This window comes from Rhinolophus sinicus, chromosome 15 (genome assembly GCF_057876585.1).
Source record: "Rhinolophus sinicus isolate RSI-liver-muscle chromosome 15, RSI-T2T, whole genome shotgun sequence".
NCBI classification, from domain to species: domain Eukaryota; kingdom Metazoa; phylum Chordata; class Mammalia; order Chiroptera; family Rhinolophidae; genus Rhinolophus; species Rhinolophus sinicus.
In genome coordinates this window covers 61,170,405-61,183,742 of record NC_142515.1, presented here as the reverse complement: position 1 = coordinate 61,183,742, position 13,338 = coordinate 61,170,405, and the positions used below count along the sequence as shown (strand labels likewise).

The following is a 13,338-nucleotide window of genomic DNA, read 5'->3' as shown; positions in this document are numbered from 1 at the left end:
CTTGACTCAGTAGGCCTTACCAGCTGTGCTGTTAGCATTCCCTGAGGTCTCTCTTTGGCTCCCACCCTCATTTTCTCCTTGGTGGCATGCCCTCGGCACCCCTGAAATAGAACGAGGCACATGTGGGTGCCCCTGGGGCAGTGCTGTGCTGGAAGTGGCTTCTATCAGCTGGCCTCCTAACACCGTGATCAGTGATGTCACTTTGGCAGCTCAACATCGACCACGGTAGAAGAAGTGTTTACAGTGAGGAAATCTGCAAATACCACAAATCAGGGATTTGTTTATTTATTTAGAGGCTGCACACCACTGTCCCTGGGGCTGCGAGATGGCTCCACAAAACCCAACAGTGCTTGTGTCATTCTCGATGTGTCGAAGCCTAGTGTCACTGCAGGACTGGGTGCGTAGCTTTCTCAGAACAGTGTTTCCAGAGGCCACTCGCAGCCCTTTTGGTTTGCTGTGACTGAACCCCTAGGTCTGCTCAAGTCCTTCTGGCAGTCAGCCAGGTCTGACTTTTGCCTTGGTCCTCAGCTGGCCTGAAAGCCACCTCTCGGGTCAGAACCCACATCCCGCAGCCTCCCTGAAATGTCTGGCCACTTCAGCAGCTCTGTGCACCCTTGTAGGAGGCATGTTGGGGGGGAATGAGGGGCCAGCTGGAGCTGTGGTTGACCCCCCTTCTAGGTTGACCTCCCTTTCCCACGGGCCAAGCTGAACTCACCAGGTCCAACTCACAGCCTCTGGGCCTGTGAACTCTGAATGGCGCTGCCTCCCATGTCCCCACCCTCTGATGCACACCTTCCCCAGGATCCCTGCCCTGTCCCCAAGGGGTAGATGGAAGGGGTTAGAGGAAGGTACTGTGGAGGCAGCTACTTTAATAGATCATTAGTGTGTGTTTGGATATGTGAATGTGTGTCTCTGTGTGGCCGGGTGTGCTGCCTCCCCACAGCAGGGCCTCACCTGCCACTTCCCCCTGGCTTTGACACTTCCCCGGTGTGGCACTGTGCTAAGTTACTTATCCTCTCTGAGCCTCAGTGTACTCATCTGCAGAATGGGTCAGCAATACAGACTACAGACCTTATAGAGCTCTCTGGAGAACTCAGTGAGAAAAACATATGTAAAGCACTGGTAAAGCTGGGCCTGAGGCTAAGTAAATGGTGCTAAGATGATGGCAGTGACAAAAAGAACTGCTGAGAATGACAGATCTCACATCAGGGAGGCTGATCCATGGGGCAAGTTTACTCCATCATTAGCTTAGGCATAATGAACAATGCTTAGGATATAATAAAAGTGCACTTAAAGTGCACTGAGAGCAAACCTCCAGGATCACAGAATTATTTGTCCTCCTGTTGGAGATACGGGGGCTAATGGAACCTCCTCATAGTTGATTGCTCTGTGGCTGTTAGTCCTGCCAGGCACCCAGTCTGCCTCTGGGAACACACAGTAGGCCAGCTGAGAGCAGCCCTGCGTGGCTGGGCTCCGGGGTTTCCACCTGTCACTGCTCATTTGCTTCCGCCCACCATTCTTTGTGCTTTCTCTGTGGCTTTCGATTCCAGGCCTGCTCTCTGGCCTGCGAGCATCCACAGACATGTATCCCACTGCCCAGACGACCGCCTGGTGCTGCTGGAGTGCAGGATGAAGGCTGCACCTCCCCCCACCCCTCCGGGCTCCCAGGGGAGGGGCTGAGTAAGTGCAGGAGCCAGTGCATGGGAGGAAGTGGCTTCTCTCAGGTCCTTGAGGAAACTGCGCTCCCAGTCTTTGTTCTTCCCCTCCCATCTGCCCAAATTCAGCCCTTGCTCATGCCGCCTGGCAAGCTCCTCCAGGCCTCAGCTTGAAGTCATTTTTTGGGCAGCCCTCCCTGACCCTTCTGACCAGCATACTATGCCCTTGTTTAATGTAATGTAACTATTTGGTCGCGCAGTTATCAGTTTAATCCCCATCTGTCTCTCCACGGGGCTGGGTTAGGGCAGGGACAGCCCCCCAGGCCTGTGCTGACTGGGCCGCCGGGAACACAGGTGCCATTCAGTACATATTTGTCCCGAGCTTGGGGGTCCAGCGCTGGACCTCCTCACTGAACTTTCTTTTCTGTACCCCAAGGTGCTGATGGGGATGGGCCCACGAAGGTTCTGGCGGTTCTGGAATCTTGGGACTCTCATCCACCCCCCAGTTCTGAGACTCTTTCCTCCTGGTTCCTGGGATGCTGTTCCAGGTCACTGGGCTGGAGCCTCCCCCAGATTTTGTCCTTTAAAACTCATTGATTTTTGTGCTGACTTTTACAATACAAATGTCATCGTTAGATAAAGTAATTGAAGCGGGTAATCTATTCGCTGAGTTCATATGGCCCCCCCACTCTGCCTGGCCTGGTGCGTCCACTTAAGTGCTGCTGGGGTTTTTTCTCTGCAACAGGCCCCACCTGGGCGCCAGGGTCTAGGGTTGGGGGGATGAGCAGGACCTGGTGGGGCACCGGCCTCAGGCTGGAGACTCTCCCCGGACAAACAGCGCCTTCCTAGATGGACAGTGTGCGTGATGCAAGGGGATGGGCGGGGCTGTGCAGTCAGCCACTCAGCAGCTGGCATCCTGGGGCCAATCTCTATTTCTCAGGCATTCAGTCGGGATAACTCTACTTTGTAGACAGAAGATTAAATAAGAGACTACAGACAGGTGGCTCTCACTGTCCTTGGAGCAGGGACTCAGCAGGTGCGGCTCCCTCTTCCTCGCCCGGTGGGTCCTCCAGGTGTGGGAGGGCCCAGTAACCAGCAAACTGCATATTATATATCAGGTGAAAACAAAGGGTAGTTGGGTGCCCCAGGAAAAAGAGCTATATCACAAGAACATAAACCTGCCAATTTGTTTTGTTTTCAGGAGCTTTCTTTAGGTAAGGTGTATAGTGGCTCAAACCCAATTTCTATTCCTAGTTCTGCAGATCTAATTTTCAGAAACAGGGTTTCCTGTGCATGAGAAGGGTCTTGGGGGACATCTTTTCAAAAGCATAAAGGCATAGAAGCCGTGTGGACACAGAGCTGGCTGGGTGTGCATTGTTGTTCAGCAGAGGGTGTTTGTTCTGCCGGCATATGCAGGCTGGGTGCTGGGGGCCGAGGAGAAGGAAGACTCGCCTGGGTCCTGCAGGGGGTGAGGATGTATCTGGGTAATGGGGAGGAAAGGGCTTTTGCTTAGATGCTGTTGCAGTATTTTACAGGAAGGCCCTGATGACAGAAGCTGGGATGGAGCTCAGGGTCCACAGGGCAGCACTGTCTGTCTGGCTCTGTCTGCCTGGCGGGCTTTCCCCAGGATCAGGCCAGCGGTGTGCAGCAGCCCTACCTGCTGTGTCGAGGAAGCACTGTGCGAGTGAGCATCTTCCTGAGCACATGTTCAGATTCTGGCACTCCAGGCTGAAGGGTGTGTGGCCCATCACTTCACCAATCTGAACCTCAATTTCCTGGCCTGTGAAACTCCCACCTATAGGGTGGTGCAGCTTAGGAAGTACAGACTAGGGAGGCATGGGGGGCGGGGCAAACAGCTGCTGGCTTGGGGCCCCTACCACCCAACTGAGCGTGTGCACATTCTTGGTCCTGGGCTTCCTGGCCTGGCAGGGGCAGAGCGGCGTGGAGCCCAAGGGTGAAGAGGAGCAGATGAGAAGATGAGGTTGCCGTCTAGCAGGAAAAGGCAGCCTCAGCCCCAAAGGCAGACTGAGCGGGTGTGTAGGGAGACGTGGAGACGGGCAAGTCAGGATAGCCCTGGGGCTGTGTCTGGAAGAAACGGAACAGGGAGCCCAGGCCCCCAGAGAAAACTGTCGGGCCCATGGGCTCACAAGGGCCCATGCCATTCGTGTCTCGGGAAGGCAGCAATTCCTCTCTTGTAATGCAGAGTCCGAGTCCTTCGTAACCCCAGCTATATTCCAAATTCACCGTGGGGAGCCCAGGGAGCCCAGAGGGGACCGGCCTCAGACCTGTCAGTGGAGAGTGAGTCCTTCTGCTCCCCTGTCCCCTGGCTGTCATGGAGCAGCCTGGGTCTTTTGTGGGAGGTCTGCATGATTCAGTCAGCCCTGGCTAGCCTGGGGCCTTCTGGCTGCTCATGCCCCTTGCAGGGCAACAGGAGCTTCTTCTGGGGGCAATAGCTCCCTCTAGAGGAGTGGGTAAGAGAGGGATGTGGCTGGTGGGAGCTGGGGGAGAGAGAGAGTAGCTTGTCATGGATGTGGTGAAATTGCAGGACCGGGGGCAGGAGGCTGGGAAAGCGAGGAGGGAGGAATAGGAGCGGTTCTGTGGATCTCGATGGGCCAGTACCCCCAGGCCTTTCCCCGTCCTGGGCCTGTACACAGGGCAGGCTGGAGCCACCCTGAGCAACGGGGAGTGGAGGGAGCCGTGGAGCCAGCTGGGCACTTGCCTCTTAGCCCTCTGGGCTGCCCCATGTCACCTTTGACACCGTGGCCCAGCTTACCTTTGAGGCCCGCAGCAGAAGCAGAGCTGGGGGCTGCAGGGCATAGTGGTTTCTTGAGCACAGGCCCTACCACAGTACCTTTCAGCACTTTTCTTAAAGATACTCTGTTGACACATCAGCTTTAAGGCAGTGGTGAAGACCTGGGAGGCAAGAGTGTGGCATCCTGGACTAAAAGGTTGGTGGGCTGACCGAGACACAGAGGAGGGGTCAGAGGTCAGTGGGCTGACTGAGACACGGAGGAGGGGTCAGAGGCCGAGACTTGATGTCCTGCTCCATGCTGGAGCCCTGCTGCTGGACCCTGGCTGTCCGTCAGTCAGACAGTGACTTTCCTTCAGACTGGATGGATCCCAGGCCAGGGACAGAAGAGGTAGCTGGGGAGGATCCCAGCTCCTGGATCTGCTGCTTTTCCTCCCTGCCAAGTCAGAGTTCACCGGCCCGTATTCAGGGCCTTTGGAAAAGCCTTCCACTCAGGCAGCAGGGAGGGACCTAAACACACTGACCCTGAAGGATGGCTGAGAAGGAACGTGGAGGAGGGGTGGCTGAAAGTGAGCCGCGCCCCCACCTGCCTTGTAGATGCTGCTGTTCTCATGGCCTCCTTGAAGGGGCATGGCTGGGAGTTGGCTGCAGGTACACTAGTGCCTCCTGTTGGGCCTGAGAAGGGTGACAAAGGGAGGATGGCTCTGTGATTCTGCCCTTTTCCTGTCTCTGCTCCTGGAGCAGTTAGGTCCTCAGGGGATGGCCATGCCACCTTCCCCTTTCCTGACCAGGATCCTGGGATCCACCTGGATAAACTGCTAACACCAGAACACATTCATTTGTTAAACCTTTGATTTTCATTAGAAGTATTAATTATACCCTCAGAACACGTGTGGGCCAGCCCCACTGCTGGTTCTGTTTTCCTGTCCCCCAGAACAGGCGCAGTTTCAGCCAGCCACCATGAACTCTTCCTATGTGACTGCCAGCATTTTCCTCCTGTGAACAGAGTGTGACAATTGGAAGTTCGTAGAAAATAGCACAGTTGTTTTTCTGCCTTCTCTATTGATTTGGTTTTAGCAGGAAGAAGCTAGATGTAATTTCTGTTTGATTTTCCTCTTGGTTTCCAAGTGGATAGAGATGTTGTTATCAGTTCCTACACCCCTGGCTACGTCCGTGATCCGGTTCCTTTGAGACCACCATCACCTGCCTGCAAACCTTGTTGTATGGGTAATTTAGCTGCCTCTTTTGTTGAATGCCTTGCTGAGAACCATGGTGATGTGGTTGAGAGTTTTGTAGCATTTTGGGAAGGCAAAGTCGGCCTGATGCGAAGATAAACCCTCCTGGAGACCCCTTCAGGCACTGATGCCCTTGAGATACCCTCCCTCAGGCCCCCAGCCTCAGCTGAGATTGTTTCATGGCTCAATGCATTGTCTGAGACTCAGTGTTCTCATCTGTGTAATGGGCTCAGATCATTTCTCGTGGGAACCGGGAGCATTCAGGGGGGTAATACATGTCAACAACATGCCCCAGCACCTGGCACACTGAAAGCTTCACACATACTCTCTCCTGCAGCTGCCTGTCCTGGCTCAGCTTCTCGGACTGAGTCACTTCTACAAGTATCCTGAATCCCCTGTCAGGCCACCCACCCTATGAGGCTTCAAAAATCCCAGTGTAAAAATCCCCATGTTTCCTGAGCCACCTGAATGTTCTAGGAGGTCAGACCACAGCCCAGAATGTTTGTTTTCCCTCCTGATACTCCTTGATATCAGCTTACATTCTCGTGTCATCTCTCACTGCCAGGATTCTCTGGGTCACTGAGTCGGGTGGCCAAGGTGAGGTGGCTGCTGCGTGGCTGTGACTTTTTTATTTCAGGTTTTCACATAGTCTGCCTGTCTGCTGTTCCTGGCAGTGACAGCTGAGAGGTGGAAGGCCTGGGACAGATGCACAGCTTTCTTGAGGGCCAGCTGGGCAAACACTTCTTAACAAGAACTTCCTGGTTCTTGAGTGTTGAGATGAACTTCCACACAGATGTTGAGAGATCGACGAAGGTTGTCGGCCTCCAAGCGTAAGGATGCTTTGATTCCCAGAGTGCTGAGCGTGTACTCTTGACAGTTCGAAGAGAACAGCTTTGAGCTGGGCTTCCCTTGATTCCATTCCCTGTGTTCCTACTTGTGCCCTGTGTGACTCTGGGCACGTTACTTCACCTCTCTGAGCCTCAGGCTACCGATCTGACAGATGAGGGGGCTTATCACCCCCACCAGAAGGATTGTGTTGAGGGCTAAGTGGGATGGAGCATGGTTTCTGGCACACAGTAGGTCCTTAATATATGCAGATAACTTTCTTCTTCCTGTAATGCTGGGGCTGCTACTGGTGAGTTTCTCTCTGCTCAGCTTGTCTGAGGCAGAGCTGTGGGCAGGCACTCGCCCTGGATAGTGGCAACCACTGACAGGTTGCTGGCTCCTGGCCACTCAGCCTCCAGACCCTTTGTGGATCATGCCTCCTTCCCTCCCTCTGAATTCCAACTTCATTCCTGTTGGCATGGTTGTGTAAACTGTTGATGTCATTGTTCTAAAGAGTTACTTGAGAGTGGCAGTGCCAGGGTTGGCCTGCAGGAGGCATGGTGACTGGGAGAGGAGGGGCAGAGTGGGTGGACTGGATCCAGCAAAGGGTTCCATATACTAGAGCTGGAATGTGTGCCTTGGAGAGAAGTATGCTTACTGTGGAGGAAGGAAGGCCTTGTCCTTAGCTAGGGACATTGGCAAGACTGGGCATAGTGTGCACATATGATGGTCCTTCTTTATGGAAATCGGAGTCAACCTGGCCCAATCCCCCCAGCTTAGGGATTGGTGTCATGGAACTATGGGGTGGAGTGTGCTTTGGCTCACATGATATGGTGATGGTGATGGTGATGGTGATGGTAATGATGCTGGTGATGGTGGTGGTGATGGTGGTTATGATGGTGGTGATGATAGTGGTGATGAGGATGATGGTGGTGATAGAGCCAATTCAGCACTTACCACATGCTAGGTACTGATCTGCCTGCATTACATGGATTAATTCATTTAATTCTCATAAGAATCCTATGAGCTTGCTACTGTTATTATCTCCATTTTATAGGTGGAGAACAGGCCAGGAGAAAAGTTCAGCAGTGTTCAGTGTCCAGGGGTGGAGCCCTGTGTTGAACCCGGGCTGACTTAAGCACCGTTCCACTCTACCTCTTTCCCAAGCATGCTGAGCAGCCATGCAGAGTGAGGCAGTGTCCAGTGCGGCACACAGAGCTCTGACCCAATGATGTATAACAGAAATATAATGTGAACGACATGTATGATTTAAAATTTAAAAAGCGAAAAGATCCAGGTGAAATTAACTTAATGTATTTTATTTAGCTCAATGCATGTAGTCTATTATTGTCATTCCAGCATGTAATCAATGTAAAAATTAGTAATAAAATAAATTATATTCTTTGCTCAGTAGTAAGTCTTTGCAATTTGACATCTATTTTACACTTACAGCCTTCTCAATTGGACTAGCCACGTTCAGGTGCCTGGTGGTCACATGTGGCTTGTATCGGGTGCAGGGTCACCCATACTTTGTCGTCTCTTGGCTCACAGCCTGACTGGGAGCCAGAAGGCCCTATTTTTTGCTTCGCATTTGTCACTCAAACTCCTCAGCTGTGTCTCCGTCACCTCCTGACTCCCCTGCCCCTTCGCCTGTGGCTCTCCAGTGCATCCTTGCACATAGTTTCCCACTTTTTTCATACCTCTGACTTCACACAGGTGCTTGTTTCTGTACACAGTCCTTCTCGCTGGGGCTGGACCTGAGTCCTACAGGACAGAAAGAATTTGGAAAGGTTAGGCATGGTGGTACCAGTGAAAGCTGAAGCAGGCTGTGTGTGTGTGTGTGTGTGTGTGTGTGTGTGTGTGTGTGTGTGTGTAACATCCACTGTTTTCTCAGGGGTCAGAGGTGGGTGAGTCTGTGCTGGGGAATTTCTGATGATGGTCATTATAGCTGCCATTTACTGGGTACCTATGCAGTATGCCTGCTGTTCTTCACTGAATTCTCACAATAACCCCATAATGCAGATACAATTTCTCTTTTTATTTTAATCAATGGATTTACTGGTATGTAGGGAAACTGAGGCACAGAGTGTTAGAGGTGCCTCAGCCACTGGGTGGTGAAGCTGAGACTGAGGTCCAGGGCTGTCTGACTCACTCGCAGGCCTTTCCTCAGTTGGGGCACTCAGGCTCAGCTTAGGCCAAGGAATGGGCATTATCCTCTGCAGGGACCAGGGGACCTTGAGGCTTGTGAGCAAGGGTGTGTCAGGAGGACAAGTCTGGCAGAGGGAGAACTGTGAGGCAGCATTTTATTGAGCTCAGTGGATACATTGGGAGTGGCATGAGATGACACGGTTGAGAATTCTGAGAACACTGCCTGTGTTGGACGGGCTCCTTGGGATAACTTAGGATTTAGGCTCTTCTAGTCCATGCTTCAGGGGCTCCCCATCCTTTTGGGGATCCAGCCAGCCTGTGAGCACAGCTGGGAGTCTCATAGAGACAGCTGCCCCTGATGCAGTGGAAATGAGAGCTACCCCAGTTCTGGTCCTTTTGCTCTGTGCAAGGGCCCCGCTCCTCAGATCAGTTTCTCTTTCTTGTTATTTCAGTCTTTCCCTTGCTTCAGTTCCTTCCCATTCACGTTCCCATCCATGCAGAACCCAGCTCCTCCCCCGCCTCTCCTTCCAGCGCCCACATCCCCTCAGAGCAGAAGTCTTGGAAGGAAGTCATCACTATTGACTGCCCTTACTGCCTCCTCAAAGACATTTTTAACTCCTGCCATGGTTCCTTTTATGGGTCAGCTTGGCTAGGCAATAGTACTCAGTTATTCAACCAAACAGTAATCTAGGTGTTGCTTTGAAGGTATTTTTGTAGATGGAATTAACATCTACAACCAGTTGACCTTAAATAAAGGATATTATCATCCATAATCAGGGTGGGCCTCATCCAATCAGTCAAAAAGCCTTAAGGCCAAAACGTTCCCCAGGAGGAAGAAATTCTGCTTCAATGCCAGCATCAGTTCCTGCCTGAGGGTTTCCTGCCTGCAGTCTGCCCTGCAGGTTTCAGACGTGCCAGCCCCCAGTCAGTAAGCTAGTTCCTGTAGATGTGGCCAAGGCTTTCTCCCATCTTTCCTCTTTGTTTCTCCATCTGCTCATTGGCGAATTCCCTCAGCCTTGCTTCCTCCATATGGCAAGAAACATGGCCGTGCTCACCTCCATAGCCTCACATGGCGTGATGTGTCTGTCACTAGAGGGCTTACCCTTCTTAGTTCCAGCTTGAAAAAAGTCAGGGACCGGCTCTGTTGGCTTGGCTCAGGTCATGTGCCCTCTCCTAAACCAGCATGTGAGAACAGGGGGCTCTGGATGGCAGCACCCCTGGAACTGTAAGATTGGAGTAGGGCAAGGAGACGTTCCCCAGAACAAGGGCAGGGACGTGTTCCCAGAAGAGCGATATGCTTGGCAGATAGTAAGCTATGTATCCAGTGCCTCCCTCGTCTTCCCTTCCTCTATGTCTTCCAGGACGGCAAGGTGTTTCCTAGTGCTCTCATGGCATTTACATGTGCTTCTAGTATAGTTCTTAATTTTGCCACTTGACTCAGCATTTCCACATCCGGTTTCTCCCCAGCCCTCCAGCTCCTTGAGGGCGGTGCTCATACTTGTTCATCTCTGTGGCCTCCTGGGCCAGCAGAGTGCCTGGAGCATGGTAGATGCCTGCTGTATGCATGTTTCTTACTCTTTCCCTGCCCACATATCAGTTTTCCAAATCCCACTTTCTTATAGGTATTTTTACACCTGCTGTTATTGTTATTAATAATGATAGAGACTGATAGCTAAGTTCATTGCAGGCACCTTACATTGCTATTTCATTTCATCCTCGCATTAACTCCTCAAAGTAAGTATTATTATTCTCTTCTTATAGACGAGCAAATTGATGCTTAGAAAGGTTTGAAGTGAGGTCACATGGCTGGGAGGGGCTGAATGAGCTGTATTTCAAACCTAGCGCAGTCTAGTTCCAAACCTGGGCTCTCTCCAATGCAGCATGCTGACCCTAAGTTTTACTTGGGCCATCAGTTAACATCTGCTCATTGGCGAATTCCCTCAGCCTTGCTTCCTCCATAAGTGCCTGCTCTGTGCCAGGTACAGCTCTGGGTGCCAGAAGACCAGACATTAGGACCGATCAATGAAGATGATCATTTCGGGAGATGAAAGGTGTTATGAACAAGAGGGGCAGGTGTGGCAGAGAGCCCTGGGAAGGGGTGGAGAGGGGTCACCTGGTCCCCCAACGAAGGTCCCTCTGAGGAATGACATTTGAGTCTACAAAATGATGCATTGAAGGAGGCAATAAGATAAAAATAGGGGAAGAGCTTTCCAGCAGAGGGAATAGTAGATGTGAAACCTCTGAGGTGGCAATGAGCTTGGAGTGCTCAAAAAGGAGAAAGGAGGGCTGTGTGGCTGGAGGGTGGAGAAGGAGGGAGATACAGAAATTGGGTAGAAGAACAAGTCAGGGGCTATGTCATGCGGAGCCTCTTAGGTCCTGAGTGAGGACTTGGGATGCTGTTCTAAGCATATCTGAGGCCACTGCGTGCTTTGTGCACAAAAAAATCAGTGTCTCTGTTGTGTGGTGGACAGACGGCAGGAGGGTGGGGCGGGTAGGCAGGGAGGCCAGGTTGGAGGCTGTCAGAATATCCCTGGGAGAGATGGGGGTGGCGTGGACCCGGGAAGCAGCAGCGGTAATGAAGAGGAGAGTTTGGGTTTGAAGTATCTTGTGAGGAGTGTGGAAGAGGGAGGTCTCCAGGGAGATTCCCAGGTTTTTGGCCTGAGCAACTGGATGGTTGGTGATGCTGTTTATTGGCATGAGGACTGAGAATGGAGAGTTCCGTTTTGGCTGGGTTAAGTTTGAAATACCTGTTTCCAAGTGGACAGATGAGTTTGGAAATCCTGGCAGAGTCCAGGGTAGCGATTTAAGTCAGATACGGATGGTATTTGAAGCCACAGGACTGGATGATGTCACCTATGGGAGAGAAGAGGCTGGTTAGGACCCTGGAGAGAATGGGATGCTGACTCCTGACTCCTGGCAAAATGGAGGCTCCCGTCTCCAGGCAGGCCCTCCGGCCATGACTACAGGTGTGGCAATAATATCACCCATGAGCCCCTCTCTCCCTTTCCTTCTGAGACCCCATGCTGGTCCTGGCCTCTGAAACCACGATTCTGCCTCTGTAAAGGAGTTTGGAGGCCAGCATGTACATGGTGTTCTCTGGGTCCTGACCTCCTGGCTTCCAGGAGCATGAGGTTAGAGCTCTGGGTGGACCCAGGTGTCTGGGCGGCTGAGACCTACCCTTCAGCAGCCTTGGTCGCCCTGAACACCTTGCACCATCCATTCTCATTCCCTCCGTGTTCCTCTGCCTTCCCATCCTCCCGGGCCTACAGTAGGGCAGCGGCTCCTCAGACCTTCTTGGACGGGGGAGTCACACAGACTTGTTTCCTTGGAGATTCCTGACTCTTATCCCCCTGCACTCCAGTCCCCCCTCCCACAAGAGAGCCCTGAGGACTGTTAACCTGTTCCTCGCTTATGCTGATGTGTGTAGTCAGAGGAAGAGGGCAGGGGAGTGGGGATGAGAAGGGGGAGCTTCTGCCAGAGTTTTGACACCTCCGACTGACCCGGAACCCGTGCCACCGACAGACAATGGATCTCTCTTTCCTCCCACTGACAGGGCTTGTGATGAACTGCAAATATTTCATCCCTAACAGAGTTTTATTGCTCTTCCAGAATGGTAGGATTAATTCTAAATGCTTTCTGGGGTGCTCATTTCCTTCTAAACTGGAAATCACTCTGATCGTGATGAAAACTGACTCAGAGTCTGAATCTGCATCTCCAATTGCTCTTGCGAAGTTGGTGAAAAAGGCAGGTGTGGGCTATGAAAGGGTCCCTGTGGAGCCCTGAGCAGAGGCTGTGTGGCCGCTGCTGTGGGGAATGGCAGGCAGGCTGCCGACCCCACCGGTCCAGCAGGGGGATGTCAGCGGCAGGCTGGGGCAGCTCAGTCCCTGGGCCACTGCAGGGGACTCTCCAGTCCTCAGCTCCCTGTACAGTCCATGCTGCTGCCTGGGAAGACTGGGCAGAAGGGGGGTTTTTGATTATTGGTTTTCCTGGAAGGCAAATGGGGGCTAATAATAATGAGGGGCTTCTGTGTATCAGACATGTCCCCATAAAGCAGAGAGGCTAAGGGCAGGGGCTTTGGATTCATAGCTGTAGCACTTACCTTTTTAGAGTCTCAGTTTTGCCATCTGTGAAATGGGGATAATTATAGAACTGCCCTCCTGAAGTTGCTGGAGTGAGTAGATAAGATACACTGCCAGGACATCCTTCACGGTCACTGCCCTGGAGAGGACCCATCCCTAGCATAGGCTTCTGTATCAACCCAGGAGGGTATTTTTGGACCTGAGCTTCCACCCCTGGGTGGATAATTGTCTTTCATCAGTTAATTCACACATCTTCCCCATGTGGCTTTATTGAGCTGCTCTTAGGTGCCAGGCTCTGCGCTTGGAGCTCAGGATATACAGTGGTGAGTGAGACACTCAGGATCCTGGACCACTGGCCGGAGACACCTGCCACTGCTGGGATGACCCCCTTGGATACTCAGATCAGCCCAGAGTCAGACAGGAGTCGGGACCCTCCTGCAGATCAGGCATGGGCTGCGGTCACTGGGGGTCCGTGTTCCCTGTGTTCACTCTTCTGGAGGCAGCAGGGTGGGGTGGAGCTGGATTTGCTTGGGTTGGCTCTGTTACTTGAGTGCCTGGTGCTCTTGGGGCTCCAGTTTTCTCCTCTGTAAACCAGGAATGCTCATACTGCTTCACAGGCTTGCTGTGAGGGGGACACGAATGAGAGC

The 13,338-nt window shown here is 52.5% G+C and overlaps 1 protein-coding gene across 1 annotated transcript in view; it reads left to right on the top strand.

Annotated features, from left to right (window-relative positions):
* Positions 1-13,338, top strand: part of GRID1 (glutamate ionotropic receptor delta type subunit 1) — a 702,359-nt gene that overhangs the window by 193,063 nt on the left and 495,958 nt on the right. The gene's annotated exons all lie outside the window — the stretch shown is intronic.